This window comes from Rhinoderma darwinii (assembly GCF_050947455.1).
Source record: "Rhinoderma darwinii isolate aRhiDar2 chromosome 2 unlocalized genomic scaffold, aRhiDar2.hap1 SUPER_2_unloc_55, whole genome shotgun sequence".
In the NCBI taxonomy this organism is placed as follows: domain Eukaryota; kingdom Metazoa; phylum Chordata; class Amphibia; order Anura; family Rhinodermatidae; genus Rhinoderma; species Rhinoderma darwinii.
This window is the reverse complement of record NW_027461724.1, coordinates 144667-165399: the sequence shown is the minus strand read 5'-3', so window position 1 is coordinate 165399 and position 20733 is coordinate 144667. Positions and strand designations below refer to the sequence as shown.

Here is a 20733-nt window from a genome sequence, read left to right as displayed (position 1 = left end):
GGAGGCGGAGGCGGAGTCGGACGAGGAGGCGCTGGACGAGGAGGCCGAGGAGGAGGACGAGGAGGCGGAGGAGGAGGACGAGGAGTCGGAGGCGGGCCAGCAGGTAATTAGACTGTGCGCCGCTGTTCTTCCCAGTTGATTGGTCGCTGTACTTTTGGTGCGTGCGCACCGCATCCCTCTCGGCGGCGGGCACGAGCGGGTTGCTTTCCAGCCTTCCCCAGGTCGTTCGCGCGTGAGCGCGCGTTTGCGGTAACGAGCGCGCCGGCGCGCGCTTGCGGTCGTTCGCGCTTGCGGTCGCGCGCGGTGTTTCGCGGCAGTGTTAGATGAGAGGGGGGCCCGCAGCTCACAGCGGTGTTTGATGAGAGGGGGGCCCGCAGCTCACGACATTGCTTTGGTGAAAAGAACAGGCCCCATTGCAGGGGCCTGTTTTTTTCTAACAAAGGCAAGTCGCGGCAGTTGCCGGGCCCCCCTTTCAATTAAGTTTGGCCGGGCCCCCTACAGTAGTACCCCTAATACCCCCCTGATGGCGGCCCTGCTCGCTAGTACCAGTGTGGGAGACTGTCTGGGAATCCGTGGTGCGGTTGACTTTTTATTATGTCGTTTAGATTTTGTTTCACAATCAATTAAAAAGGACTATGGATTAAAGCATTTAATGTCAATGGCCATTCTAAGCTGAATGTGCCTGCTCTCGTCAGATCGCAGAAGTTACACAGCTTAAGGCCTCGCTAGTACCAGTGTGGGAGACTGTCTGGGAATCCGTGGTGCGGTTGACTTTTTATTATGTCGTTTAGATTTTGTTTCACAATCGATTAAAAAGGACTATGGATTAAAGCATTTCATGTCAATGGCCATTCTAAGCTGAATGTGCCTGCTCTCGTCAGATCGCAGAAGTTACACAGCTTAAGGCCTCGCTAGTACCAGTGTGGGAGACTGTCTGGGAATCCGTGGTGCGGTTGACTTTTTATTATGTCGTTTAGATTTTGTTTCACAATAGATTAAAAAGGACTATGGATTAAAACATTTGATGTCAATGGCCATTCCAAGCTGAATGTGCCTGCTCTCGTCAGATCGCAGAAGTTACACAGCTTAAGGCCTCGCTAGTACCAGTGTGGGAGACTGTCTGGGAATCCGTGGTGCGCTTAACTTTTTATTATGTCGTTTAGATTATGTTTCACAATAGGTTAAATAGGACTATGGATTAAGGCTTTTAATGTCAATGGCCATTCTAAGCTGAATGTGCCTGCTCTCGTCAGATCGCAGAAGTTACACAGCTTAAGGCCTCGCTAGTACCAGTGTGGGAGACTGTCTGGGAATCCGTGGTGCGGTTGACTTTTTATTATGTCGTTTAGATTTTGTTTCACAATAGATTAAAAAGGACTATGGATTAAAACATTTGATGTCAATGGCCATTCCAAGCTGAATGTGCCTGCTCTCGTCAGATCGCAGAAGTTACACAGCTTAAGGCCTCGCTAGTACCAGTGTGGGAGACTGTCTGGGAATCCGTGGTGCGCTTAACTTTTTATTATGTCGTTTAGATTATGTTTCACAATAGGTTAAATAGGACTATGGATTAAGGCTTTTAATGTCAATGGCCATTCTAAGCTGAATGTGCCTGCTCTCGTCAGATCGCAGAAGTTACACAGCTTAAGGCCTCGCTAGTACCAGTGTGGGAGACTGTCTGGGAATCCGTGGTGCGGTTGACTTTTTATTATGTCGTTTAGATTTTGTTTCACAATCGATTAAAAAGGACTATGGATTAAAGCATTTAATGTCAATGGCCATTCTAAGCTGAATGTGCCTACTCTCGTCAGATCGCAGAAGTTACACAGCTTAAGGCCTCGCTAGTACCAGTGTAGGAGTCTGTCTGGAAATCCGTGGTGTGGTTGAATTTTTATTATGTCGTTTAGATTTTGTTTCACAATCGATTAAAAAGGACTATGGATTAAAGCATTTAATGTCAATGGCCATTCTAAGCTGAATGTCCCTGCTCTTGTCAGATTGCAGAAGTTACACAGCTTAAGGCCTCGCTAGTACCAGTGTGGGAGACTGTCTGGGAATCCGTTTTGCGGTTGACTTTTTATTATGTCGTTTAGATTTTGTTTCACAATCAATTAAAAAGGACTATGGATTAAAGCATTTAATGTCAATGGCCATTCTAAGCTGAATGTGCTTGCTCTCGTCAGATCGCAGAAGTTACACAGCTTAAGGCCTCGCTAGTACCAGTGTGGGAGACTGTCTGGGAATCCGTGGTGCGGTTGACTTTTTATTATGTCGTTTAGATTTTGTTTCACAATCGATTAAAAAGGACTATGGATTAAAGCATTTAATGTCAATGGCCATTCTAAGCTGAATGTGCCTGCTCTCGTCAGATCGCAAAAGTTACACAGCTTAAGGCCTCGCTTGTACCAGTGTGGGAGACTGTCTGGGAATCCGTGGTACGGTTGCCTTTTTATTATGTCGTTTAGATTTTGTTTCACAATCGCTTAAAAAGGACTATGGATTAAAGCATTTAATGTCAATGGCCATTCTAAGCTGAATGTGCCTGCTCTCGTCAGATCGCAGAAGTTACACAGCTTAAGGCCTCGCTAGTACCAGTGTGGGAGACTGTCTGGGAATCCGTGGTGCGGTTGCATTTTTATTATGTCGTTTAGATTTTGTTTCACAATCGATTAAATAGGACTATGGATTAAGGCTTTTAATGTCAATGGCCATTCTAAGCTGAATGTGCCTGCTCTCGTCAGATCGCAGAAGTTACACAGCTTAAGGCCTCGCTAGTACCAGTGTGGGAGACTGTCTGGGAATCCGTGGTGCGGTTGACTTTTTATTATGTCGTTTAGATTTTGTTTCACAATCGATTAAAAAGGACTATGGATTAAAGCATTTAATGTCAATGGCCATTCTAAGCTGAATGTGCCTGCTCTCGTTAGATCGCAGAAGTTACACAGCTTAACGCCTCGCTAGTACCAGTGTGGGTGACTGTCTGGGAATCCGTGGTGCGGTTGACTTTTTATTATGTCGTTTAGATTTTGTTTCACAATAGATTAAATAGGACTATGGATTAAAGCATTTAACGTCAATGGCCATTCTAAGCTGAATGTGCCTGCTCTCGTCGGATAGCAGAAGTTACACAGCTTAAGGCCTCGCTAGTACCAGTGTGGGAGACTGTCTGGGAATCCGTGGTGCGGTTGAGTTTTTATCATGTCGTTTAGATTTTGTTTCACAATCGATTAAAAAGGACTATGGATTAAAGCCTTTAATGTCAATGGCCATTCTAAGCTGAATGTCCCTGCTCTCGTCAGATCGCAAAAGTTACACAGCTTAAGGCCTCGCTGGTACCAGTGTGGGAGACTGTCTGGGAATGTGTGGTGCGGTTGACTTTTTATTATGTTGTTTAGATTTTGTTTCACAATAGATTAAATAGGACTATGGATTAAGGCTTTTTATGTCAATGGCCATTCTAAGCTGAATGTGCCTGCTCTCGTCAGTTCGCAGAAGTTACACAGCTTAAGGCCTCGCTAGTACCAGTGTGGGAGACTGTCTGGGAATCCGTGGTGTGGTTGACTTTTTATTATGTCGTTTAGATTTTGCTTCACAATCGATTAAAAAGGACTATGGATTAAAGCATTTAATGTCAATGGCCATTCTAAGCTGAATGTGCCTGCTCTCGTCAGATCGCAGAACTTACACAGCTTAAGCCCTCGCTAGTACCAGTGTGGGAGACTGTCTGGGAATCCGTGGTGCGGTTGACTTTGTATTATGTCGTTTAGATTTTGTTTCACAATAGATTAAATAGGACTATGGATTAAAGCATTTAACGTCAATGGCCATTCTAAGCTAAATGTGCCTGCTCTCGTCAGAACGCAGAAGTTACACAGCTTAAGGCCTCGCTAGTACCAGTGTGGGAGACTGTCTGGGAATCCGTGGTGCGGTTGACTTTTTATTATGTCGTTTAGATTTTGTTTCACAATCGATTAAAAAGGACTATGGATTAAAGCATTTAATGTCAATGGCCATTCTAAGCTGAATATGCCTGCTTTCGTCAGATCGCAGAAGTTACACAGCTTAAGGCCTCGCTAGTACCAGTGTGGGAGACTTTCTGGGAATCCGTGGTGCGGTTGACTTTTTATTATGTCGTTTAGATTTTGTTTCACAATCGATTAAAAAGGACTATGGATTAAAGCATTTAATGTCAATGGCCATTCTCAGCTGAATGTGCCTGCTCTCGTCAGATCGCAGAACTTACACAGCTTAAGGCCTCGCTAGTACCAGTGTGGGAGACTGTCTGGGAATCCGTGGTGCGGTTGACTTTGTATTATGTCGTTTAGATTTTGTTTCACAATAGATTAAATAGGACTATGGATTAAAGCATTTAACGTCAATGGCCATTCTAAGCTGAATGTGCCTGCTCTCGTCAGAACGCAGAAGTTACACAGCTTAAGGCCTCGCTAGTACCAGTGTGGGAGACTGTCTGGGAATCCGTGGTGCGGTTGACTTTTTTTTATGTTGTTTAGATTTTGTTTCACAATAGATTAAATAGGACTATCGATTAAGGCTTTTAATGTCAATGGCCATTCTAAGCTGAATGTGCCTGCTCTCGTCAGATCGCAGAAGTTACACAGCTTAAGGCCTCGCTAGTACCAGTGTGGGAGACTGTCTGGGAATCCGTGGTTCGGTTGACATTTTATTATGTCGTTTAGATTTTGTTTCACAATCGATTAAAAAGGACTATGGATTAAAGCATTTAATGTCAATGGCCATTCTAAGCTGAATGTGCCTGCTCTCGTCAGATCGCAGAAGTTACACAGCTTAAGGCCTCGCTAGTACCAGTGTGGGAGACTGTCTGGGAATCCGTGGTGCGGTTGACTTTTTATTATGTCGTTTAGATTTTGTTTCACAATCGATTAAAAAGGACTATGGATTAAAGCATTTAATGTCAATGGCCATTCTAAGCTGAATGTGCCTGTTCTCGTCAGATCGCAGAAGTTACACAGCTTAAGGCCTCGCTAGTACCAGTGTGGGAGACTGTCTGGGAATCCGTGGAGCGGTTGAATTTTTATTATGTTGTTTAGATTTTGTTTCACAATAGATTAAATAGGACTATGGATTAAGGCTTTTAATGTCAATGGCCATTCTAAGCTGAATGTGCCTGCTCTCGTCAGAGCGCAGAAGTTACACAGCTTAAGGGCTCGCTAGTACCAGTGTGGTAGACTGTCTGGGAATCCGTGGTGCGGTTGACTTTTTATTATGTCGTTTAGATTTTGTTTCACAATAGATTAAATAGGACTATGGATTACAGCATTTAACGTCAATGGCCATTCTAAGCTGAATGTGCCTGCTCTCGTCAGATTGCAGAAGTTGCACAGCTTAAGGCCTCGCTAGTACCAGTGTGGGAGACTGTCTGGGAATCCGTGGTGCGGTTGAATTTTTATTATGTCGTTTCGATTTTGTTTCACAATCGATTAAAAAGGACTATGGATTAAAGCATTTAATGTCAATGGCCATTCTAAGCTGAATGTGCCTGCTCTCGTCAGATCGCAGAAGTTACACAGCTTAAGGCCTCGCTAGTACCAGTGTGGGAGACTGTCTGGGAATCCGTGGTGCGGTAGCCTTTTTATTATGTCGTTTAGATTTTGTTTCACAATAGATTAAATAGGACTATGGATTAAGGCTTTTAATGTCAATGGCCATTCTAAGCTGAATGTGCCTGCTCTCGTCAGAGCGCAGAAGTTACACAGCTTAAGGGCTCGCTAGTACCAGTGTGGTAGACTGTCTGGGAATCCGTGGTGCGGTTGACTTTTTATTATGTCGTTTAGATTTTGTTTCACAATAGATTAAATAGGACTATGGATTACAGCATTTAACGTCAATGGCCATTCTAAGCTGAATGTGCCTGCTCTCGTCAGATCGCAGAAGTTACACAGCTTAAGGCCTCGCTAGTACCAGTGTGGGAGACTGTCTGGGAATCCGTGGTGCGGTTGAATTTTTATTATGTCGTTTAGATTTTGTTTCACAATCGATTAAAAAGGACTATGGATTAAAGCATTTAATGTCAATGGCCATTCTAAGCTGAATGTCCCTGCTATCGTCAGATCGCAGAAGTTACACAGCTTAAGGCCTCGCTAGTACCAGTGTGGGAGACTGTCTGGGAATCCGTGGTGCGGTTGACTTTTTATTATGTTGTTTAGATTTTGTTTCACAATAGATTAAATAGGACTATGGATTAAGGCTTTTAATGTCAATGGCCATTCTAAGCTGAATGTGCCTGCTCTCGTCAGATCGCAGAAGTTACACAGCTTAAGGCCTCGCTAGTACCAGTGTGGGAGACTGTCTGGGAATCCGTGGTGCGGTTGACTTTTTATTATGTCGTTTAGATTGTGTTTCACAATAGATTAAATAGGACTATGGATTAAAGCATTTAACGTCAATGGCCATTCTAAGCTGAATGTGCCTGTTCTCGTCAGATCGCAGAAGTTACACAGCTTAAGGCCTCGCTAGTACCAGTGTAGGAGACTGTCTGGGAATCCGTGGTGTGGTTGAATTTTTATTATGTCGTTTAGATTTTGTTTCACAATCGATTAAAAAGGACTATGGATTAAAGCATTTAATGTCAATGGCCATTCTAAGCTGAATGTCCCTGCTCTCGTCAGATTGCAGAAGTTACACAGCTTAAGGCCTCGCTAGTACCAGTGTGGGAGACTGTCTGGGAATCCGTTTTGCGGTTGACTTTTTATTATGTCGTTTAGATTTTGTTTCACAATCAATTAAAAAGGACTATGGATTAAAGCATTTAATGTCAATGGCCATTCTAAGCTGAATGTGCCTGCTCTCGTCAGATCGCAGAAGTTACACAGCTTAAGGCCTCGCTAGTACCAGTGTGGGAGACTGTCTGGGAATCCGTGGTGCGGTTGACTTTTTATTATGTCGTTTAGATTTTGTTTCACAATCGATTAAAAAGGACTATGGATTAAAGCATTTAATGTCAATGGCCATTCTAAGCTGAATGTGCCTGCTCTCGTCAGATCGCAAAAGTTACACAGCTTAAGGCCTCGCTTGTACCAGTGTGGGAGACTGTCTGGGAATCCGTGGTACGGTTGCCTTTTTATTATGTCGTTTAGATTTTGTTTCACAATCGCTTAAAAAGGACTATGGATTAAAGCATTTAATGTCAATGGCCATTCTAAGCTGAATGTGCCTGCTCTCGTCAGATCGCAGAAATTACACAGCTTAAGGCCTCGCTAGTACCAGTGTGGGAGACTGTCTGGGAATCCGTGGTGCGGTTGCATTTTTATTATGTCGTTTAGATTTTGTTTCACAATCGATTAAATAGGACTATGGATTAAGGCTTTTAATGTCAATGGCCATTCTAAGCTGAATGTGCCTGCTCTCGTCAGATCGCAGAAGTTACACAGCTTAAGGCCTCGCTAGTACCAGTGTGGGAGACTGTCTGGGAATCCGTGGTGCGGTTGACTTTTTATTATGTCGTTTAGATTTTGTTTCACAATCGATTAAAAAGGACTATGGATTAAAGCATTTAATGGCAATGGCCATTCTAAGCTGAATGTGCCTGCTCTCGTTAGATCGCAGAAGTTACACAGCTTAACGCCTCGCTAGTACCAGTGTGGGTGACTGTCTGGGAATCCGTGGTGCGGTTGACTTTTTATTATGTCGTTTAGATTTTGTTTCACAATCGATTAAAAAGGACTATGGATTAAAGCCTTTAATGTCAATGGCCATTCTAAGCTGAATGTCCCTGCTCTCGTCAGATCGCAAAAGTTACACAGCTTAAGGCCTCGCTGGTACCAGTGTGGGAGACTGTCTGGGAATGCGTGGTGCGGTTGACTTTTTATTATGTCGTTTAGATTTTGTTTCACAATCGATTAAAAAGGACTATGGATTAAAGCATTTTAATGTCAATGGCCATTCTAAGCTGAATATGCCTGCTTTCGTCAGATCGCAGAAGTTACACAGCTTAAGGCCTCGCTAGTACCAGTGTGGGAGACTTTCTGGGAATCCGTGGTGCGGTTGACTTTTTATTATGTCGTTTAGATTTTGTTTCACAATCGATTAAAAAGGACTATGGATTAAAGCGTTTAATGTCAATGGCCATTCTAAGCTGAATGTGCCTGCTCTCGTCAGATCGCAGAACTTACACGGCTTAAGGCCTCGCTAGTACCAGTGTGGGAGACTGTCTGGGAATCCGTGGTGCGGTTGACTTTTTTTTATGTTGTTTAGATTTTGTTTCACAATAGATTAAATAGGACTATGGATTAAGGCTTTTAATGTCAATGGCCATTCTAAGCTGAATGTGCCTGCTCTCGTCAGATCGCAGGAGTTACACAGCTTAAGGCCTCGCTAGTACCAGTGTGGGAGACTGTCTGGGAATCTGTGGTGTGGTTGCCTTTTTATTATGTCGTTTAGATTTTGTTTCACAATCGATTAAAAAGGACTATGGATTAAAGCATTTAAAGTCAATGGCCATTCTAAGCTGAATGTCTCTGCTCTCGCCAGATCGCAGAAGTTACACAGCTTAAGGCCTCGCTAGTACCAGTGTGGGAGACTGTCTGGGAATCCGTGGTGCGGTTGACTTTTTATTATGTCGTTTAGATTTTGTTTCACAATCGATTAAAAAGGACTATGGATTAAAGCATTTAATGTCAATGGCCATTCTAAGCTGAATGTGCCTGTTCTCGTCAGATCGCAGAAGTTACACAGCTTAAGGCCTCGCTAGTACCAGTGTGGGAGACTGTCTGGGAATCCGTGGAGCGGTTGAATTTTTATTATGTTGTTTAGATTTTGTTTCACAATAGATTAAATAGGACTATGGATTAAGGCTTTTAATGTCAATGGCCATTCTAAGCTGAATGTGCCTGCTCTCGTCAGAGCGCAGAAGTTACACAGCTTAAGGGCTCGCTAGTACCAGTGTGGTAGACTGTCTGGGGATCCGTGGTGCAGTTGAATTTTTATTATGTCGTTTCGATTTTGTTTCACAATCGATTAAAAAGGACTATGGATTAAAGCATTTAATGTCAATGGCCATTCTAAGCTGAATGTGCCTGCTCTCGTCAGATCGCAGAAGTTACACAGCTTAAGGCCTCGCTAGTACCAGTGTGGGAGACTGTCTGGGAATCCGTGGTGCGGTAGCCTTTTTATTATGTCGTTTAGATTTTGTTTCACAATAGATTAAATAGGACTATGGATTAAGGCTTTTAATGTCAATGGCCATTCTAAGCTGAATGTGCCTGCTCTCGTCAGAGCGCAGAAGTTACACAGCTTAAGGGCTCGCTAGTACCAGTGTGGTAGACTGTCTGGGAATCCGTGGTGCGGTTGACTTTTTATTATGTCGTTTAGATTTTGTTTCACAATAGATTAAATAGGACTATGGATTACAGCATTTAACGTCAATGGCCATTCTAAGCTGAATGTGCCTGCTCTCGTCAGATTGCAGAAGTTGCACAGCTTAAGGCCTCGCTAGTACCGGTGTGGGAGACTGTCTGGGAATCCGTGGTGCGGTTGAATTTTTATTATGTCGTTTCGATTTTGTTTCACAATCGATTAAAAAGGACTATGGATTAAAGCATTTAAAGTCAATGGCCATTCTAAGCTGAATGTGCCTGCTCTCGTCAGATCGCAGAAGTTACACAGCTTAAGGCCTCGCTAGTACCAGTGTGGGAGACTGTCTGGGAATCCGTGGTGCGGTAGCCTTTTTATTATGTCGTTTAGATTTTGTTTCACAATCGATTAAAAAGGACTATGGATTACAGCATTTAATGTCAATGGCCATTGTAAGCTAAATGTGCCTGCTCTCGTCAGATCGCAGAAGTTACACAGCTTAAGGCCCTGCTAGTACCAGTGTGGGAGACTGTCTGGGAATCTGTGGTGCGGTTGACTTTTTATTATGTCATTTAGATTTTGTTTCACAATAGATTAAATAGGACTATGGATTAAAACATTTAACGTCAATGGCCATTCTAAGCTGAATGTGCGTGCTCTCGTCAGAACGCAGAAGTTACATAGCTTAAGGCCTCGCTAGTACCAGTGTGGGAGACTGTCTGGGAATCCGTGGTGCGGTTGACTTTTTATTATGTTGTTTAGATTTTGTTTCACAATAGATTAAATAGGACTATGGATTAAGGCTTTTAATGTCAATGGCCATTCTAAGCTGAATGTGCCTGCTCTCGTCAGATCGCAGAAGTTACACAGCTTAAGGCCTCGCTAGTACCAGTGTGGGAGACTGTCTGGGAATCCGTCGTGCGGTTGAGTTTTTATTATGTCGTTTAGATTTTGTTTCACAATCGATTAAAAAGGACTATGGATTAAAGCATTTAATGTCAATGGCCATTCTAAGCTGAATGTCCCTGCTCTCGTCAGATCGCAGAAGTTACACAGCTTAAGGCCTCGCTAGTACCAGTGTGGGAGACTGTCTGGGAATCCGTGGTGCGGTTGACTTTTTATTATGTTGTTTAGATTTTGTTTCACAATAGATTAAATAGGACTATGGATTAAAGCTTTTAATGTCAATGGCCATTCTAAGCTGAATGTGCCTGCTCTCGTCAGATCGCAGAAGTTACTCAGCTTAATGCCTCGCTAGTACCAGTGTGGGAGACTGTCTGGGAATCCGTGGTGCAGTTGAATTTTTATTATGTCGTTTAGATTTTGTTTCACAATCGATTAAAAAGGACTATGGATTAAAGCATTTAATGTCAATGGCCATTCTAAGCTGAATGTGCCTGCTCTCGTCAGATCACAGAAGATACACAGTTTAAGGCCTCGCTAGTACCAGTGTGGGAGACTGTCTGGGAATCCGTGGTGCGGTTGCCTTTTTATAATGTCGTTTAGATTTTGTTTTCACAATCGATTAAAAAGGACTATGGATTAAAGCATTTAATGTCAATGGCCATTCTAAGCTGAATGTGCCTGCTCTCGTCAGATCACAGAAGTTACACAGCTTAAGGCCTCGCTAGTACCAGTGTGGGAGACTGTCTGGGAATCCGTGGTGCGGTTGACTTTTTATTATGTCGTTTAGATTTTGTTTCACAATAGATTAAATAGGACTATGGATTAAAGCATTTAACGACAATGGCCATTCTAAGCTGAATGTGCCGTCTCTCGTCAGAACGCAGAAGTTACACAGCTTAAGGCCTCGCTAGTACCAGTGTGGGAGACTGTCTGGGAATCAGTGGTGCGGTTGACTTTTTATTATGTTGTTTAGATTTTGTTTCACAATAGATTAAATAGGACTATGGATTAAGGCTTTTAATGTCAATGGCCATTCTAAGCTGAATGTGCCTGCTCTCGTCAGATCGCAGAAGTTGCACAGCTTAAGGCCTCGCTAGTACCAGTGTGGGAGACTGTCTGGGAATCCGTGGTGCGGTTGAAATTTTATTATGTCGTTTAGATTTTGTTTCACAATCGATTAAAAAGGACTATAGATTAAAGCATTTAATGTCAATGGCCATTCTAAGCTTAATGTCCCTGCTCTTGTCAGATTGCAGAAGTTACACAGCTTAAGGCCTCGCTAGTACCAGTGTGGGAGACTGTCTGGGAATCCGTGGTGCGGTTGACTTTTTATTATGTCGTTTAGATTTTGTTTCACAATCGATTAAAAAGGACTATGGATTAAAGCATTTAACGTCAATGGCCATTCTAAGCTGAATGTGCCTGCTCTCGTTAGATCGCCGAAGTTACACAGCTTAACGCCTCGCTGGTACCAGTGTGGGAGACTGTCTGGGAATCCGTGGTGCGGTTGACTTTTTATTATGTCGTTTAGATTTTGTTTCACAATAGATTAAATATGACTATGGATTAAAGCATTTAACGTCAATGGCCATTCTAAGCTGAATGTGCCTGCTCTCGTCAGATCGCAGAAGTTACACAGCTTAAGGCCTCGCTAGTACCAGTGTGGGAGACTGTCTGGGAATCCGTGGTGCGGTTGAACTTTTATTATGTCGTTTAGATTTTGTTTCACAATCGATTAAAAAGGACTATGGATTAAAGCATTTAATGTCAATGGCCATTCTAAGCTGAATGTGCCTGCTCTCGTCAGATCGCATAAGTTACACAGCCTAAGGCCTCGCTAGTACCAGTGTGGGAGACTGTCTGGGAATCCGTGGTGCGGTTGACTTTTTATTATGTCGTTTAGATTTTGTTTCACAATAGATTAAATAGGACTATGGATTAAAGCATTTAACGTCAATGGCCATTCTATGCTGAATGTGCCTGCTCTCGTCAGAACGCAGAAGTTACACAGCTTAAGTCCTCGCTAGTACCAGTTTGGGAGACTGTCTGGGAATCCGTGGTGCGGTTGAATTTTTATTATGTCGTTTAGATTTTGTTTCACAATCGATTAAAAAGGACTATGGATTAAAGCATTTAATGTCAATGGCCATTCTAAGCTGAATGTCCCTGCTCTCGTCAGATCGCAGAAGTTACACAGCTTAAGGCCTCGCTAGTACCAGTGTGGGAGACTGGCTGGGAATCCGTGGTGCGGTTGACTTTTTATTATGTTGTTTAGATTTTTTTTCACAATAGATTAAATAGGACTATGGATTAAGGATTTTAATGTCAATGGCCATTCTAAGCTGAATGTGCCTGCTGTCGTCAGATCACAGAAGTTACACAGCTTAAGGCCTCGCTAGTACCTGTGTGGGAGACTGTCTGGGAATCCGTGGTGTGGTTGACTTTTTATTATGTCGTTTAGATTTTGTTTCACAATCGATTAAAAAGGACTATGGATTAAAGCATTTAATGACAATGGCCATTCTAAGTTTTATGTGCCTGCTCTCGTCAGATCGCAGAAGTTACACAGCTTAAGGCCTCGCTAGTACCAGTGTGGGAGACTGTCTGGGAATCCGTGGTGCAGTTGAATTTTTATTATGTCGTTTAGATTTTGTTTCACAATCGATTAAAAAGGACTATGGATTAAAGCATTTAACATCAATGGCCATTCTAAGCTGAATGTGCCTGCTCTCGTCAGAGCGCAGAAGTTACACAGCTTAAGGCCTCGCTAGTACCAGTGTGGGAGACTGTCTGGGAATCCGTTGTGTGGTTGAATTTTTATTATGTCGTTTAGATTTTGTTTCACAATCGATTAAAAAGGACTATGGATTAAAGCATTTAATGTCAATGGCCATTCTAAGCTGAATGTCCCTGCTCTCGTCAGATCGCAGAAGTTACACAGCTTAAGGCCTCGCTAGTACCAGTGTGGGAGACTGTCTGTGAAGCCGTGGTGCGGTTGACTTTTTATTATGTCGTTTAGATTTTGTTTCACAATCGATTAAAAAGGACTATGGATTAAAGCATTTAATGTCAATGGCCATTCTAAGCTGAATGTGCCTGCTCTCGTCAGATCGCAGAAGTTACACAGCTTAAGGCCTCGCTAGTACCAATGTGGGAGACTGTCTGGGAATCCGTGGTGCGGTTGACTTTTCATTATGTCGTTTCGATTTTGTTTCACAATAGATTAAATAGGACTATGGATTAAAGCATTTAACGTCAATGGCCATTCTAAGCTGAATGTGCCTGCTCTCGTCAGAACGCAGACGTTACACAGCTTAAGGCCTCGCTAGTACCAGTGTGGGAGACTGTCTGGGAATCCGTGGTGCGGTTGAATTTTTATTATGTTGTTTAGATTTTGTTTCACAATCGATTAAAAAGGACTATGGATTAAAGCATTTAATGTCAATGGCCATTCTAAGCTGAATGTCCCTGCTCTCGTCAGATCGCAGAAGTTACACAGCTTAAGGCCTCGCTAGTACCAGTGTGGGAGACTGTCTGGGAATCCGTGGTGCGGTTGACTTTTTATTATGTCGTTTAGATTTTGTTTCACAATAGATTAAATAGGACTATGGATTAAAGCATTTAACATCAATGGCCATTCTAAGCTGAATGTGCCTGCTCTCGTCAGATCGCAGAAGTTACACAGCTTAACGCCCCGCTGGTACCAGTGTGGGAGACTGTCTGGGAATCCGTGGTGCGGTTGACTTTTTATTATGTCGTTTAGATTTTGTTTCACAATAGATTAAATATGACTATGGATTAAAGCATTTAACGTCAATGGCCATTCTAAGCTGAATGTGCCTGCTCTCGTCAGATCGCAGAAGTTACACAGCTTAAGGCCTCGCTAGTACCAGTGTGTGAGACTGTCTGGGAATCCGTGGTGCGGTTGAATTTTTATTATGTCGTTTAGATTTTGTTTCACAATCGATTAAAAAGGACTATGGATTAAAGCATTTAATGTCAATGGCCATTCTAAGCTGAATGTGCATGCTCTCGTCAGATCGCAGAAGTTACACAGCTTAAGGCCTCGCTAGTACCAGTGTGGGAGACTGTCTGGGAATCCGTGGTGCGGTTGACTTTTTATTATGTCGTTTAGATTTTTTTTCACAATAGATTAAATAGGACTATGGATTAAAGCATTTAACGTCAATGGCCATTCTAAGCTGAATGTGCCTGCTCTCGTCAGAACGCAGAAGTTACACAGCTTAAGGCCTCGCTAGTACCAGTTTGGGAGACTGTCTGGGAATCCGTGGTGCGGTTGAATTTTTATTATGTCGTTTAGATTTTGTTTCACAATCGATTAAAAAGGACTATGGATTAAAGCATTTAATGTCAATGGCCATTCTAAGCTGAATGTCCCTGCTCTCGTCAGATCGCAGAAGTTACACAGCTTAAGGACTCGCTAGTACCAGTGTGGGAGACTGGCTGGGAATCCGTGGTGAGGTTGACTTTTTATTATGTTGTTTAGATTTTTTTTCACAATAGATTAAATAGGACTATGGATTAAGGATTTTAACGTCAATGGCCATTCCAAGCTGAATGTGCATGCTCCCGTCAGATCGCAGAAGTTACACAGCTTAAGGCCTCGCTAGTACCAGTGTGGGAGACTGTCTGGGAATCCGTGGTGCGGTTGACTTTTTATTATGTCGTTTAGATTTTATTTCACAATAGATTAAATAGGACTATGGATTAAAGCATTTAACGTCAATGGCCATTCTAAGCTGAATGTGCCTGCTCTCGTCAGAACGCAGAAGTTACACAGCTTAAGGCCTCGCTAGTACCAGTTTGGGAGACTGTCTGGGAATCCGTGGTGCGGTTGAATTTTTATTATGTCGTTTAGATTTTGTTTCACAATCGATTAAAAAGGACTATGGATTAAAGCATTTAATGTCAATGGCCATTCTAAGCTGAATGTCCCTGCTCTCGTCAGATCGCAGAAGTTACACAGCTTAAGGCCTCGCTAGTACCAGTGTGGGAGACTGGCTGGGAATCCGTGGTGAGGTTGACTTTTTATTATGTTGTTTAGATTTTTTTTCACAATAGATTAAATAGGACTATGGATTAAGGATTTTAACGTCAATGGCCATTCTAAGCTGAATGTGCCTGCTGTCGCCAGATCACAGAAGTTACACAGCTTAAGGCCTCGCTAGTACCAGTGTGGGAGACTGTCTGGGAATCCGTGGTGCGGTTGACTTTTTATTATGTCGTTTAGATTTTGTTTCACAATCGATTAAAAAGGACTATGGATTAAAGCATTTAACATCAATGGCCATTCTAAGCTGAATGTGCCTGCTCTCGTCAGAGCGCAGAAGTTACACAGCTTAAGGCCTCGCTAGTACCAGTGTGGGAGACTGTCTGGGAATCCGTGGTGTGGTTGAATTTTTATTATGTCGTTTAGATTTTGTTTCACAATCGATTAAAAAGGACTATGGATTAAAGCATTTAATGTCAATGGCCATTCTAAGCTGAATGTCCCTGCTCTCGTCAGATCGCAGAAGTTACACAGCTTAAGGCCTCGCTAGTACCAGTGTGGGAGACTGTCTGGGAAGCCGTGGTGCGGTTGACTTTTTATTATGTCGTTTAGATTTTGTTTCACAATCGATTAAAAAGGACTATGGATTAAAGCATTTAATGTCAATGGCCATTCTAAGCTGAATGTGCTTGCTCTCGTCAGATCGCAGAAGTTACACAGCTTAAGGCGTCGCTAGTACCAGTGTGGGAGACTGTCTGGGAATCCATGGTGCGGTTGACTTTTTATTATGTTGTTTAGATTTTGTTTCACAATAGATTAAATAGGACTATGGATTAAGGCTTTTAATGTCAATGGCCATTCTAAGCTGAATATGCCTGCTCTCGTCAGATCGCAGAAGTTACACAGCTTAAGGCCTTGCTAGTACCAGTGTGGGAGACTGTCTGGGAATCCTTGGTGCGGTTGACTTTTTATTATGTCGTTTAGATTTTGTTTCACAATCGATTAAAAAGGACTATGGATTAAAGCATTTAATGTAAATGGCCATTCTAAGCTGAATGTGTCTGCTCTCGTCAGATCGCAGAAGTTTCACAGCTTAAGACCTCGCTAGTACCAGTGTGGGAGACTGTCTGGGAATCCGTGGTGTGGTTGACTTTTTATTATGTTGTTTAGATTTTGTTTCACAATAGATTAAATAGGACTATGGATTAAGGCTTTTAATGTCAATGGCCATTCTAAGCTGAACGTGCCTGCTCTTGTCAGATCGCAGAAGTTACAAAGCTTAAGGCCTCGCTAGTACTAGTGTGGGAGACTGTCTGTGAATCCGTGGTGCGGTTGACTTTTTATTATGTCGTTTAGATTTTGTTTCACAATCGATTAAAAAGGACTATGGATTAAAGCATTTAATGTCAATGGCCATTCTAAGCTGAATGTGCCTGCTCTCGTTAGATCGCAGAAGTTACACAGCTTAACGCCTCGCTAGTACCAGTGTGGGAGACTGTCTGGGTATCCGTGGTGCGGTTGACTTTTTATTATGTCGTTTAGATTTTGTTTCACAATAGATTAAATAGGACTATGGATTAAAGCATTTAACGTCAATGGCCATTCTAAGCTGAATGTGCCTGCTCTCGTCAGATCGCAGAAGTTACACAGCTTAAGGCCTCGCTAGTACCAGTGTGGGAGACTGTTTGGGAATCCGTGGTGCGGTTGAATTTTTATTATGTCGTTTAGATTTTGTTTCACAATCGATAAAAAAGGACTATGGATTAAAGCATTTAATGTCAATGGCCATTCTAAGCTGAATGTCCCTGCTCTCGTCAGATCGCAGAAGTTACACAGCTTAAGGCCTCGCTAGTACCAGTGTGGGAGACTGTCTGGGAATCCGTGGTGCGGTTGACTTTTTATTATGTTGTTTAGATTTTGTTTGACAATAGATTAAATAGGACTATGGATTAAGGCTTTTAATGTCAATGGCCATTCTAAGCTGAATGTGCCTGCTCTCGTTAGATCGCAGAAGTTACACAGCTTAACGCCTCGCTAGTACCAGTGTGGGAGACTGTCTGGGAATGCGTGGAGCGGTTGAATTTTTATTATGTCGTTTAGATTTTGTTTCACAATCGATTAAAAAGGACTATGGATTAAAGCATTTAATGTAAATGGCCATTCTAAGCTGAATGTGTCTGCTCTCGTCAGATCGCAGAAGTTACACAGCTTAAGACCTCGCTAGTACCAGTGTGGGAGACTGTCTGGGAAGCCGTGGTGTGGTTGACTTTTTATTATGTTGTTTAGATTTTGTTTCACAATAGATTAAATAGGACTATGGATTAAGGCTTTTAATGTCAATGGCCATTCTAAGCTGAATGTCCCTGCTCTCATCAGATCGCAGAAGTTACACAGCTTAAGGCCTCGCTAGTACCAGTGTGGGAGACTGTCTGGGAATCCGTGGTGCGGTTGACTTTTTATTATGTTGTTTAGATTTTGTTTGACAATAGATTAAATAGGACTATGGATTAAGGCTTTTAATGTCAATGGCCATTCTAACCTGAATGTGCCTGCTCTCGTTAGATCGCATAAGTTACACAGCTTAAGGCCTCGCTAGTACCAGTGTGGGAGACTGTCTGGGAATCCGTGGTGCGGTTGACTTTTTATTATGTCGTTTAGATTTTGTTTCACAATAGATTAAATAGGACTATGGATTAAAGCATTTAACGTCAATGGCCATTCTAAGCTGAATGTGCCTGCTCTCGTCAGATCGCAGAAGTTACACAGCTTAAGGCCTCGCTAGTACCAGTGTGGGAGACTGTCTGGGAATCCGTGGTGCGGTTGAATTTTTATTATGTCTTTTAGATTTTGTTTCACAATCGATAAAAAAGGACTATGGATTAAAGCATTAAATGTCAATGGCCATTCTAAGCTGAATGTCCCTGCTCTCGTCAGATCGCAGAAGTTACACAGCTTAAGGCGTCGCTAGTACCAGTGTGGGAGACTGTCTGGGAATCCATGGTGCGGTTGACTTTTTATTATGTTGTTTAGATTTTGTTTCACAATAGATTAAATAGGACTATGGATTAAGGCTTTTAATGTCAATGGCCATTCTAAGCTGAATATGCCTGCTCTCGTCAGATCGCAGAAGTTACACAGCTTAAGGCCTTGCTAGTACCAGTGTGGGAGACTGTCTGGGAATCCTTGGTGCGGTTGACTTTTTATTATGTCGTTTAGATTTTGTTTCACAATCGATTAAAAAGGACTATGGATTAAAGCATTTAATGTAAATGGCCATTCTAAGCTGAATGTGTCTGCTCTCGTCAGATCGCAGAAGTTACACAGCTTAAGACCTCGCTAGTACCAGTGTGGGAGACTGTCTGGGAATCCGTGGTGTGGTTGACTTTTTATTATGTTGTTTAGATTTTGTTTCACAATAGATTAAATAGGACTATGGATTAAGGCTTTTAATGTCAATGGCCATTCTAAGCTGAACGTGCCTGCTCTTGTCAGATCGCAGAAGTTACAAAGCTTAAGGCCTCGCTAGTACCAGTGTGGGAGACTGTCTGTGAATCCGTGGTGCGGTTGACTTTTTATTATGTCGTTTAGATTTTGTTTCACAATCGATTAAAAAGGACTATGGATTAAAGCATTTAATGTCAATGGCCATTCTAAGCTGAATGTGCCTGCTCTCGTTAGATCGCAGAAGTTACACAGCTTAACGCCTCGCTAGTACCAGTGTGGGAGACTGTCTGGGTATCCGTGGTGCGGTTGACTTTTTATTATGTCGTTTAGATTTTGTTTCACAATAGATTAAATAGGACTATGGATTAAAGCATTTAACGTCAATGGCCATTCTAAGCTGAATGTGCCTGCTCTCGTCAGATCGCAGAAGTTACACAGCTTAAGGCCTCGCTAGTACCAGTGTGGGAGACTGTTTGGGAATCCGTGGTGCGGTTGAATTTTTATTATGTCGTTTAGATTTTGTTTCACAATCGATAAAAAAGGACTATGGATTAAAGCATTTAATGTCAATGGCCATTCTAAGCTGAATGTCCCTGCTCTCGTCAGATCGCAGAAGTTACACAGCTTAAGGCCTCGCTAGTACCAGTGTGGGAGACTGTCTGGGAATCCGTGGTGCGGTTGACTTTTTATTATGTTGTTTAGATTTTGTTTGACAATAGATTAAATAGGACTATGGATTAAGGCTTTTACTGTCAATGGCCATTCTAAGCTGAATGTGCCTGCTCTCGTTAGATCGCAGAAGTTACACAGCTTAACGCCTCGCTAGTACCAGTGTGGGAGACTGTCTGGGAATGCGTGGAGCGGTTGAATTTTTATTATGTCGTTTAGATTTTGTTTCACAATCGATTAAAAAGGACTATGGATTAAAGCATTTAATGTAAATGGCCATTCTAAGCTGAATGTGTCTGCTCTCGTCAGATCGCAGAAGTTACACAGCTTAAGACCTCGCTAGTACCAGTGTGGGAGACTGTCTGGGAATCCGTGGTGTGGTTGACTTTTTATTATGTTGTTTAGATTTTGTTTCACAATAGATTAAATAGGACTATGGATTAAGGCTTTTAATGTCAATGGCCATTCTAAGCTGAACGTGCCTGCTCTTGTCAGATCGCAGAAGTTACACAGCTTAAGGCCTCGCTAGTACCAGTGTGGGAGACTGTCTGTGAATCCGTGGTACGGTTGACTTTTTATTATGTCGTTTAGATTTTGTTTCACAATCGATTAAAAAGGACTATGGATTAAAGCATTTAATGTCAATGGCCATTCTAAGCTGAATGTGCCTGCTCTCGTTAGATCGCAGAAGTTACACAGCTTAACGCCTCGCTAGTACCAGTGTGGGAGACTGTCTGGGTATCCGTGGTGCGGTTGACTTTTTATTATGTCGTTTAGATTTTGTTTCACAATAGATTAAATAGGACTATGGATTAAAGCATTTAACGTCAATGGCCATTCTAAGCTGAATGTGCCTGCTCTCGTCAGATCGCAGAAGTTACACAGCTTAAGGCCTCGCTAGTACCAGTGTGGGAGACTGTTTGGGAATCCGTGGTGCGGTTGAATTTTTATTATGTCGTTTAGATTTTGTTTCACAATCGATAAAAAAGGACTATGGATTAAAGCATTTAATGTCAATGGCCATTCTAAGCTGAATGTCCCTGCTCTCGTCAGATCGCAGAAGTTACACAGCTTAAGGCCTCGCTAGTACCAGTGTGGGAGACTGTCTGGGAATCCGTGGTGCGGTTGACTTTTTATTATGTTGTTTAGATTTTGTTTGACAATAGATTAAATAGGACTATGGATTAAGGCTTTTAATGTCAATGGCCATTCTAAGCTGAATGTGCCTGCTCTCGTTAGATCGCAGAAGTTACACAGCTTAACGCCTCGCTAGTACCAGTGTGGGAGACTGTCTGGGAATGCGTGGCGCGGTTGAATTTTTATTATGTCGTTTAGATTTTGTTTCACAATCGATTAAAAAGGACTATGGATTA

At 42.4% G+C, this 20733-nt stretch overlaps 83 pseudogenes; all 83 read left to right on the top strand.

Annotated features, from left to right (window-relative positions):
* Positions 1 to 654: 654 nt before the first annotated feature.
* On the top strand, positions 655 to 773 carry LOC142678983 (5S ribosomal RNA; annotated as a pseudogene).
* A 67-nt stretch (positions 774 to 840) lies between these two features.
* LOC142678971 (5S ribosomal RNA) lies at positions 841 to 959 on the top strand (annotated as a pseudogene).
* A 67-nt stretch (positions 960 to 1026) lies between these two features.
* On the top strand, positions 1027 to 1145 carry LOC142679221 (5S ribosomal RNA; annotated as a pseudogene).
* A 67-nt stretch (positions 1146 to 1212) lies between these two features.
* On the top strand, positions 1213 to 1331 carry LOC142678959 (5S ribosomal RNA; annotated as a pseudogene).
* A 67-nt stretch (positions 1332 to 1398) lies between these two features.
* Positions 1399 to 1517, top strand: LOC142679218 (5S ribosomal RNA; annotated as a pseudogene).
* Positions 1518 to 1584: 67 nt separating this feature from the next.
* Positions 1585 to 1703, top strand: LOC142678947 (5S ribosomal RNA; annotated as a pseudogene).
* A 439-nt stretch (positions 1704 to 2142) lies between these two features.
* On the top strand, positions 2143 to 2261 carry LOC142677706 (5S ribosomal RNA; annotated as a pseudogene).
* A 67-nt stretch (positions 2262 to 2328) lies between these two features.
* Positions 2329 to 2447, top strand: LOC142679238 (5S ribosomal RNA; annotated as a pseudogene).
* A 67-nt stretch (positions 2448 to 2514) lies between these two features.
* On the top strand, positions 2515 to 2633 carry LOC142678558 (5S ribosomal RNA; annotated as a pseudogene).
* Positions 2634 to 2700: 67 nt separating this feature from the next.
* Positions 2701 to 2819, top strand: LOC142678935 (5S ribosomal RNA; annotated as a pseudogene).
* Positions 2820 to 2886: 67 nt separating this feature from the next.
* On the top strand, positions 2887 to 3005 carry LOC142678628 (5S ribosomal RNA; annotated as a pseudogene).
* A 67-nt stretch (positions 3006 to 3072) lies between these two features.
* LOC142679166 (5S ribosomal RNA) lies at positions 3073 to 3191 on the top strand (annotated as a pseudogene).
* Positions 3192 to 3258: 67 nt separating this feature from the next.
* LOC142679079 (5S ribosomal RNA) lies at positions 3259 to 3377 on the top strand (annotated as a pseudogene).
* A 67-nt stretch (positions 3378 to 3444) lies between these two features.
* LOC142678501 (5S ribosomal RNA) lies at positions 3445 to 3563 on the top strand (annotated as a pseudogene).
* Positions 3564 to 3630: 67 nt separating this feature from the next.
* On the top strand, positions 3631 to 3749 carry LOC142678874 (5S ribosomal RNA; annotated as a pseudogene).
* A 67-nt stretch (positions 3750 to 3816) lies between these two features.
* LOC142677752 (5S ribosomal RNA) lies at positions 3817 to 3935 on the top strand (annotated as a pseudogene).
* A 67-nt stretch (positions 3936 to 4002) lies between these two features.
* Positions 4003 to 4121, top strand: LOC142677755 (5S ribosomal RNA; annotated as a pseudogene).
* A 67-nt stretch (positions 4122 to 4188) lies between these two features.
* On the top strand, positions 4189 to 4307 carry LOC142678376 (5S ribosomal RNA; annotated as a pseudogene).
* A 67-nt stretch (positions 4308 to 4374) lies between these two features.
* On the top strand, positions 4375 to 4493 carry LOC142679807 (5S ribosomal RNA; annotated as a pseudogene).
* A 67-nt stretch (positions 4494 to 4560) lies between these two features.
* LOC142678459 (5S ribosomal RNA) lies at positions 4561 to 4679 on the top strand (annotated as a pseudogene).
* A 67-nt stretch (positions 4680 to 4746) lies between these two features.
* LOC142678922 (5S ribosomal RNA) lies at positions 4747 to 4865 on the top strand (annotated as a pseudogene).
* A 67-nt stretch (positions 4866 to 4932) lies between these two features.
* Positions 4933 to 5051, top strand: LOC142678921 (5S ribosomal RNA; annotated as a pseudogene).
* Positions 5052 to 5490: 439 nt separating this feature from the next.
* LOC142678185 (5S ribosomal RNA) lies at positions 5491 to 5609 on the top strand (annotated as a pseudogene).
* A 253-nt stretch (positions 5610 to 5862) lies between these two features.
* LOC142678008 (5S ribosomal RNA) lies at positions 5863 to 5981 on the top strand (annotated as a pseudogene).
* A 67-nt stretch (positions 5982 to 6048) lies between these two features.
* LOC142678846 (5S ribosomal RNA) lies at positions 6049 to 6167 on the top strand (annotated as a pseudogene).
* Positions 6168 to 6234: 67 nt separating this feature from the next.
* LOC142678119 (5S ribosomal RNA) lies at positions 6235 to 6353 on the top strand (annotated as a pseudogene).
* A 67-nt stretch (positions 6354 to 6420) lies between these two features.
* Positions 6421 to 6539, top strand: LOC142678594 (5S ribosomal RNA; annotated as a pseudogene).
* A 253-nt stretch (positions 6540 to 6792) lies between these two features.
* LOC142678106 (5S ribosomal RNA) lies at positions 6793 to 6911 on the top strand (annotated as a pseudogene).
* A 67-nt stretch (positions 6912 to 6978) lies between these two features.
* On the top strand, positions 6979 to 7097 carry LOC142679236 (5S ribosomal RNA; annotated as a pseudogene).
* A 67-nt stretch (positions 7098 to 7164) lies between these two features.
* On the top strand, positions 7165 to 7283 carry LOC142678487 (5S ribosomal RNA; annotated as a pseudogene).
* Positions 7284 to 7350: 67 nt separating this feature from the next.
* Positions 7351 to 7469, top strand: LOC142678910 (5S ribosomal RNA; annotated as a pseudogene).
* Positions 7470 to 7536: 67 nt separating this feature from the next.
* LOC142679084 (5S ribosomal RNA) lies at positions 7537 to 7655 on the top strand (annotated as a pseudogene).
* A 67-nt stretch (positions 7656 to 7722) lies between these two features.
* Positions 7723 to 7841, top strand: LOC142678867 (5S ribosomal RNA; annotated as a pseudogene).
* A 68-nt stretch (positions 7842 to 7909) lies between these two features.
* LOC142677753 (5S ribosomal RNA) lies at positions 7910 to 8028 on the top strand (annotated as a pseudogene).
* A 67-nt stretch (positions 8029 to 8095) lies between these two features.
* LOC142678279 (5S ribosomal RNA) lies at positions 8096 to 8214 on the top strand (annotated as a pseudogene).
* A 67-nt stretch (positions 8215 to 8281) lies between these two features.
* On the top strand, positions 8282 to 8400 carry LOC142679032 (5S ribosomal RNA; annotated as a pseudogene).
* Positions 8401 to 8467: 67 nt separating this feature from the next.
* On the top strand, positions 8468 to 8586 carry LOC142678933 (5S ribosomal RNA; annotated as a pseudogene).
* Positions 8587 to 8653: 67 nt separating this feature from the next.
* On the top strand, positions 8654 to 8772 carry LOC142678919 (5S ribosomal RNA; annotated as a pseudogene).
* A 253-nt stretch (positions 8773 to 9025) lies between these two features.
* LOC142678184 (5S ribosomal RNA) lies at positions 9026 to 9144 on the top strand (annotated as a pseudogene).
* Positions 9145 to 9583: 439 nt separating this feature from the next.
* On the top strand, positions 9584 to 9702 carry LOC142678182 (5S ribosomal RNA; annotated as a pseudogene).
* A 253-nt stretch (positions 9703 to 9955) lies between these two features.
* LOC142678389 (5S ribosomal RNA) lies at positions 9956 to 10074 on the top strand (annotated as a pseudogene).
* A 67-nt stretch (positions 10075 to 10141) lies between these two features.
* LOC142679061 (5S ribosomal RNA) lies at positions 10142 to 10260 on the top strand (annotated as a pseudogene).
* A 67-nt stretch (positions 10261 to 10327) lies between these two features.
* On the top strand, positions 10328 to 10446 carry LOC142679908 (5S ribosomal RNA; annotated as a pseudogene).
* Positions 10447 to 10513: 67 nt separating this feature from the next.
* LOC142679258 (5S ribosomal RNA) lies at positions 10514 to 10632 on the top strand (annotated as a pseudogene).
* Positions 10633 to 10699: 67 nt separating this feature from the next.
* Positions 10700 to 10818, top strand: LOC142679326 (5S ribosomal RNA; annotated as a pseudogene).
* A 68-nt stretch (positions 10819 to 10886) lies between these two features.
* LOC142678090 (5S ribosomal RNA) lies at positions 10887 to 11005 on the top strand (annotated as a pseudogene).
* A 253-nt stretch (positions 11006 to 11258) lies between these two features.
* Positions 11259 to 11377, top strand: LOC142679033 (5S ribosomal RNA; annotated as a pseudogene).
* Positions 11378 to 11444: 67 nt separating this feature from the next.
* Positions 11445 to 11563, top strand: LOC142679276 (5S ribosomal RNA; annotated as a pseudogene).
* A 253-nt stretch (positions 11564 to 11816) lies between these two features.
* Positions 11817 to 11935, top strand: LOC142677866 (5S ribosomal RNA; annotated as a pseudogene).
* A 67-nt stretch (positions 11936 to 12002) lies between these two features.
* On the top strand, positions 12003 to 12121 carry LOC142678929 (5S ribosomal RNA; annotated as a pseudogene).
* A 67-nt stretch (positions 12122 to 12188) lies between these two features.
* Positions 12189 to 12307, top strand: LOC142679201 (5S ribosomal RNA; annotated as a pseudogene).
* Positions 12308 to 12374: 67 nt separating this feature from the next.
* Positions 12375 to 12493, top strand: LOC142677789 (5S ribosomal RNA; annotated as a pseudogene).
* A 253-nt stretch (positions 12494 to 12746) lies between these two features.
* LOC142679300 (5S ribosomal RNA) lies at positions 12747 to 12865 on the top strand (annotated as a pseudogene).
* Positions 12866 to 13118: 253 nt separating this feature from the next.
* Positions 13119 to 13237, top strand: LOC142678230 (5S ribosomal RNA; annotated as a pseudogene).
* A 67-nt stretch (positions 13238 to 13304) lies between these two features.
* On the top strand, positions 13305 to 13423 carry LOC142679840 (5S ribosomal RNA; annotated as a pseudogene).
* A 67-nt stretch (positions 13424 to 13490) lies between these two features.
* Positions 13491 to 13609, top strand: LOC142678400 (5S ribosomal RNA; annotated as a pseudogene).
* Positions 13610 to 13676: 67 nt separating this feature from the next.
* On the top strand, positions 13677 to 13795 carry LOC142679907 (5S ribosomal RNA; annotated as a pseudogene).
* Positions 13796 to 14048: 253 nt separating this feature from the next.
* LOC142679054 (5S ribosomal RNA) lies at positions 14049 to 14167 on the top strand (annotated as a pseudogene).
* Positions 14168 to 14234: 67 nt separating this feature from the next.
* On the top strand, positions 14235 to 14353 carry LOC142678231 (5S ribosomal RNA; annotated as a pseudogene).
* Positions 14354 to 14420: 67 nt separating this feature from the next.
* On the top strand, positions 14421 to 14539 carry LOC142677915 (5S ribosomal RNA; annotated as a pseudogene).
* Positions 14540 to 14792: 253 nt separating this feature from the next.
* Positions 14793 to 14911, top strand: LOC142678451 (5S ribosomal RNA; annotated as a pseudogene).
* A 67-nt stretch (positions 14912 to 14978) lies between these two features.
* Positions 14979 to 15097, top strand: LOC142677914 (5S ribosomal RNA; annotated as a pseudogene).
* Positions 15098 to 15164: 67 nt separating this feature from the next.
* LOC142678756 (5S ribosomal RNA) lies at positions 15165 to 15283 on the top strand (annotated as a pseudogene).
* Positions 15284 to 15536: 253 nt separating this feature from the next.
* On the top strand, positions 15537 to 15655 carry LOC142678750 (5S ribosomal RNA; annotated as a pseudogene).
* A 67-nt stretch (positions 15656 to 15722) lies between these two features.
* LOC142679829 (5S ribosomal RNA) lies at positions 15723 to 15841 on the top strand (annotated as a pseudogene).
* A 67-nt stretch (positions 15842 to 15908) lies between these two features.
* Positions 15909 to 16027, top strand: LOC142679307 (5S ribosomal RNA; annotated as a pseudogene).
* A 67-nt stretch (positions 16028 to 16094) lies between these two features.
* On the top strand, positions 16095 to 16213 carry LOC142677835 (5S ribosomal RNA; annotated as a pseudogene).
* Positions 16214 to 16466: 253 nt separating this feature from the next.
* LOC142679199 (5S ribosomal RNA) lies at positions 16467 to 16585 on the top strand (annotated as a pseudogene).
* A 253-nt stretch (positions 16586 to 16838) lies between these two features.
* Positions 16839 to 16957, top strand: LOC142678237 (5S ribosomal RNA; annotated as a pseudogene).
* A 67-nt stretch (positions 16958 to 17024) lies between these two features.
* LOC142679906 (5S ribosomal RNA) lies at positions 17025 to 17143 on the top strand (annotated as a pseudogene).
* Positions 17144 to 17396: 253 nt separating this feature from the next.
* On the top strand, positions 17397 to 17515 carry LOC142679278 (5S ribosomal RNA; annotated as a pseudogene).
* A 67-nt stretch (positions 17516 to 17582) lies between these two features.
* Positions 17583 to 17701, top strand: LOC142678070 (5S ribosomal RNA; annotated as a pseudogene).
* Positions 17702 to 17768: 67 nt separating this feature from the next.
* Positions 17769 to 17887, top strand: LOC142679132 (5S ribosomal RNA; annotated as a pseudogene).
* Positions 17888 to 17954: 67 nt separating this feature from the next.
* On the top strand, positions 17955 to 18073 carry LOC142678007 (5S ribosomal RNA; annotated as a pseudogene).
* Positions 18074 to 18140: 67 nt separating this feature from the next.
* Positions 18141 to 18259, top strand: LOC142679190 (5S ribosomal RNA; annotated as a pseudogene).
* Positions 18260 to 18326: 67 nt separating this feature from the next.
* LOC142677834 (5S ribosomal RNA) lies at positions 18327 to 18445 on the top strand (annotated as a pseudogene).
* Positions 18446 to 18512: 67 nt separating this feature from the next.
* On the top strand, positions 18513 to 18631 carry LOC142679303 (5S ribosomal RNA; annotated as a pseudogene).
* A 439-nt stretch (positions 18632 to 19070) lies between these two features.
* LOC142678236 (5S ribosomal RNA) lies at positions 19071 to 19189 on the top strand (annotated as a pseudogene).
* Positions 19190 to 19256: 67 nt separating this feature from the next.
* On the top strand, positions 19257 to 19375 carry LOC142679903 (5S ribosomal RNA; annotated as a pseudogene).
* Positions 19376 to 19628: 253 nt separating this feature from the next.
* LOC142679302 (5S ribosomal RNA) lies at positions 19629 to 19747 on the top strand (annotated as a pseudogene).
* A 67-nt stretch (positions 19748 to 19814) lies between these two features.
* On the top strand, positions 19815 to 19933 carry LOC142679209 (5S ribosomal RNA; annotated as a pseudogene).
* A 253-nt stretch (positions 19934 to 20186) lies between these two features.
* On the top strand, positions 20187 to 20305 carry LOC142678235 (5S ribosomal RNA; annotated as a pseudogene).
* A 67-nt stretch (positions 20306 to 20372) lies between these two features.
* LOC142679902 (5S ribosomal RNA) lies at positions 20373 to 20491 on the top strand (annotated as a pseudogene).
* Positions 20492 to 20733: the final 242 nt, after the last annotated feature.